The 4,942-nt window shown below is 48.1% G+C and overlaps 1 non-coding gene across 1 annotated transcript; it reads right to left on the bottom strand.

The window, feature by feature from the left end:
- Positions 1–701: 701 nt before the first annotated feature.
- TRNAC-GCA lies at positions 702–773 on the bottom strand. The gene has a single exon. It is a non-coding gene; the product is annotated as a tRNA-Cys (tRNA).
- Positions 774–4,942: the final 4,169 nt, after the last annotated feature.

Genomic DNA, 4,942 nt, shown 5'->3' with positions numbered 1-4,942 from the left:
CCATTAGGGGAGCAGGAGTCTTCCCAATGGAAATCTCTCCACTTCTTTCTCAGTGTTACCTTCTTAGCCCTGGCTTTGGAGATGACATTAGCCTTACTCCTGTCTTGATTTTAGGTAGGATTTTGATCATCTTCTGGGGCTTGGCAACTTAGAACTTTTGAGGGCTTTTCTCTGCCTTTTTGGTCCCTGATGCAGTCAGTACATTCTAGACATGGGCATGGTGACCTTTTAGAGGATCTTCAGCTTTAGCCAGCTTCTTGGTGGCTATTTTCCTGCTCACAGCCACTGTCTTCTTCTCGTGCCTTGTCCTGGGGGCCCAGCTGCTGGTTGAATGGGAAGGAGCCAAAGTGCTGGTGACTTTAACCCGCACCAAGTTGCCTTTGCTCGTCAGACTCCTGAACCCCAACTGGATGTGGTTCTTGTTCTTCTGCACAGCACAGCCCTGGAGAAGAGGGATCTGCAAATGTACATTCATATGATCCCTTTGTTTAATTGATGAAAACATAAACTAGACACTTAGAGGATTGGAACTGATTTCAGCTGATGGACAGGTGTGCTGGGTTTTTATGCATTTGGACAGTGAAATGTTGAGTATTTACATTCATTTCAAGCATCGCCGTATTGTGGAGCTCCTGAACATAATGGAGAATGGAAATGAAAATGTTTTCCCTTTTGTCAAAAATAAAAATAACAGGCTTATTAGAGAGCACTTGGATTTGAACCAAGGACCACTTGATCTGCAGTCAAACACTCTACCACTGCGCTATACTCCCTGAGAGCAGATGCTTTCCCCATTGTAGCTGAAGCACATCAGTGATTCCAGTAGCATGGGCAGGTTCTCTCTGGGGCACAGAGATTTTTTGGGGAGTTGGTGGCTCCTTTCTTTCCTCACCCTGGAGTAAACTCAGCTTCTTATTCCATGGTACATGTTTTATGGAATAACAACAGCAGCTTGCAGAAAGAGGAGAGTGAATATCTCACCCTCAGGGCTGAAGGTGGCCACGTCCCCTCTGTCTGGCCGTTGCCATTGCAGGAGAGAAGGTTTCAATGGAGTTGAATGCCCTGGCTCAGACTAGAGACACAGAAAGGTTTTGCTGTTCCTTGAACGGCAAAGGAAATTGTGTCTGTATGTGAAACTGAGGAGGGACATGAAATGCCCACAGGGTGGCGCAATGCCCTAAGCTAAGGCAGGAGGATAAAGGAATGGGGCTGAGGAATGACTGAAGTGGACTCACCTGGGATTGAAATGACATTTGTTTGTGTCGGGCAGTGAGAAATGTGACATTAATACAGATGCAGGGTTGAGGCTTCTTTAGCTCCTTGTAGAACTTGAACTTGATTTCCCAGAAGGGAGCAGGGGAAAGTCTGGGGCGGCCTTTAGTCCCTGGCCGGAGCAGTGTATGAAAAAGGCTCCAGAGACGCAGCTGGCAATTACAGGCCACTGAGGCTAACGTCAGTACCAGGCACATTGGGTGGAATTGTAGAGCCCAATGATTAGACCCATCGGTGAAGGGAATTTGCTGGGTGTAGCGGGTGGTTACCTGCTCCTGCCCTGCGGGGCTTGAAGCGCCCAGGAGTCGGCTGGGGCTGGGGCAAGGAGCCTGGGCTGATTGGGGGAAGCAGGCTCAGCTGTGGCCATGCCCCAGTCAGGCCCAGCTGGCCCCTATAAGAGGCTGTGAGCCAGGAGCCCAGTCAGTCTCCCTCTGCTTGTAGTGAGAGAAGGGCCTGGCTGCAGGGACCCAAGCAAGACACCTAGCAAACTTTCGAAGACAGATGCCTCGTGATGGCCTTTGCTTGTGGGGATGTTGCCTCTTGGTCAGGGTTTCGGCCCTTTTGGGGGGAAGGATGCAGCAGATGGCGTGGCGGGGGGCCCACGGCCTCCCATGGGTTCTGACCCAGGCCACTCTGAGGGCAACACTGCCTACCACCCCGCTATTGTCCTAAGTTCACAGTTTATCACAGGAAGCTCTGACGGGTGTCAGCTCACTGCTTGGTACCTCTTCTCAGCCGGGTGTGGCATGGCAGCTCTCTCCTTGGGGTGGCAGCTGCCTCTGTTATGCTGACAGATCCAGGTTGGTGACGCGGTGGTGGGCGGGATTGAACCGGGGACCTCTGGAGCTTAGTGTGGGGGCCTCTACAGCATGAACTAAAAGCCACCCGGCTGTTAGCGAAGGCTGTATAGAAGACATGTTTCATTGCTCCCTCTAAGTGATCTCAGTGCCACTAGCTGGGACACCACACCACACCCTGGAAGCATGTGGGTTACATACTTCCCCTAGCTGAGGAAGCGCATCCTGAGCTTCGGAGAGTTCCCAGTTGTAATCCCGGACGACCCCTGTAACAATGCGACCACTGGCAGGACACTATTGAGAGTATCAATTCAGGACAAATTGCTTGGAGCAGTACAGTCACAGCCCGAGGCTGGGTGCCCTTTACTATTAAAGCACGTCACACCAGCCATGCAGAGAGGACTTTGGTTTTACCCCACTGGCTAATCGGACATCATAGAACCAATTCCCTCAGCTATTCCAGTTCCCTTCTATCACCACCAGCCCCGCTCCTTATGGGGATGAATGGTTATGAAAACCAAAACCTCAGTAAAAGAAAAAAACGTTCTCTCAAAGGATCCCAAATGACCAAGCCTCAGACGCAGGTCAATAGACAAGTCAGATCTTACCCACAAATCACGCTCTTGCAAATCTTTTAGCATTGTTATGGAAAAATTGATCCATGTGTTGTGTTTTCAATCAGATCAGCCTGAGGCCTTTTATGCTGGTTATGGAAACAGCCTCCCCGAAGCTGGTTACAGACAGCCTTATAAAGCTTAAAACCACAATCGTAATATGCAAGTTACATACATCATTTCCTTATTATTTTGCTAGGAAAATATTGCAAAGTTAATGCTGATTGGAGCAGGAGTAAATTTCTTCCATATTAGGCTTTTCCTGTTCTTACTTATCTGTTCTATGCGGTTACATGTTTACAGTAGGGGATGTTACATTTTTGTTTTTCAGTCGGGGACGGTTAGGGCTTTCCACTGTCTCCTCCGTGCCCCCCTACTTGGCTTGTCTGGCCGGCCCTGGAAGCTTGACATGAGGCCTGGGCCTACAGGGCCTTGGATAACACTGGATTTTCCCTTACAACATCTAAAATCTAAAGGTTTATTCATAAAAAGAAAGAAATATAGATGAGAGTTAAAATTGTTAAAGAAATCAATTACATCCAGTAATGGCAAAGTTCTTGGTTCAGGCTTGTAGCAGTGATGGAATAAACTGCAGGTTCAAATCAAGCCTCCGGAACATCCCCAGCTGGGATGGGTCATTCAGTCCTTTGTCTAGAGCTTCAGTTTGTAGCAAAGTCCCTCCAGAGACATGAAGCAGGACTGAAAATAAGATGGAGATGAGGCATCAGCCTTTTCTAGTCTCTTGCCATGTGGTCTTTGCTTTCTTTGTCCCAAGGACACTCTATCCAGCATGTGGCACAGAAAAACCTTAGAGTTCTGTCCATAGGCAGGTCCCTGCAGACCTTGCTGAGTCACAAGGCTTATCTGCCTTCTCTCAATGGGTCGATTGTGTAGACGATGGTCCTTAATGGGCCATTAAGCAGGCTAGGCAGAACTGACACCAACTTGTCTGGGGTGTTCCCCAGAAGCAGAGCACAAGTTTGAAACACGGACAGCATAGAGCCAATATTCATAACATCAACTACAAAAATGATACACAGTTAGAGATTGGCTGATTATAATGATACTATCAGAACCTATCCATAGACCTCTTACACGACAACCTTTCTACAATATTGGCTGCAAATATAGAACAGTGGTCGCAACAGTGATCTATACAGTTACAGATTATGTCAATAACGTCACAGGAGGTGACACGGCATCAGTGAGACTGATACTGGAATACTGCCTCCAATTTTGGTGTCTTCATTTGAAAAAGATGTTGTGAAATTGGAGCTGGGGCAGCAAAGAGCCACCAAATGTTCTGAGGGCTGGAGAAAAATGCCTTCTAGTGAGCTATTGAAAGAGCTCAACCTGTTTAGCTTATCAAAAGAAGATTGAAAGGTGACTTCATTGAAGTGTTGACGTGCCTTAATGGAGAGAAAAGATTGGGTATTAAAGGGATCTTTAATCAAGCAGAGAAAAGCATAACAAGACCCAATGGCTGGAAGGTGAAAAGAGACAAATTCGTATTACAACTAAGGTACAAATATTCAACAGCGAGGATGATTCACCACAGGAACAAGCTACCAAGGAAAGTAGTGGATTCTCCATCTCCTGATGTCATTTAATGAAGACTAGATGCCTTTCTGGAATGTGTTTGCCCCAAAAGTAGCTCTTGTGTCATACAGGAGGCCTGTGATATGCAGGGGGTCAGATTAGATGCTCTAATGGTCTCTTCTGGCCATAAAGTCGACTAATTTCTGAAAAACTGAGTGTAGCATTGGGAGCAGCATCTGATGTTTCCCTGTCTAGCCGGCTTGCTGCCTAGAACGAACGCTCCTTGAGTGGGGTGATCCACAGGGAGTAGCTCAAACCTGCAAAGTGCCTGGCCAGGGGCAGGACATTGGCCCAGCAAGGGAGGGGTGTGGCAGTGACATCACAAAGGCCTTTTGCAGGACCTCAGACTATTGGTCCAAGGTGGTGGGGAGGTGGTGACCTCACAGAGAGATGCTGACATCAGCCAGGCAGGACAGGGGCGAGGGGCCAGGGAAACCTCAGAGACCCCTGTGGCTTTACTCCAGCAAGTCTCCTTCTCCAGGTCTCTCTTTGAGGACTGAGAGAGTATTCGGGTTCACGGACGTGAGCGCCAGGAGGAACCTCTTTCGAGTTTTCTCCTTCCCTTTTAGTGATTTTACTGGAAAACAGCCATCCCTGTTTAGAAGGTAAGAGCCTCCTGGAGGTTTGAAACCTGTTCAGTCTGATCCAGCTGGTGACAGT

Source organism: Mauremys mutica, chromosome 26 (assembly GCF_020497125.1).
Source record: "Mauremys mutica isolate MM-2020 ecotype Southern chromosome 26, ASM2049712v1, whole genome shotgun sequence".
In the NCBI taxonomy this organism is placed as follows: domain Eukaryota; kingdom Metazoa; phylum Chordata; order Testudines; family Geoemydidae; genus Mauremys; species Mauremys mutica.
This window is presented reverse-complemented; position numbering and strand designations above follow the sequence as displayed.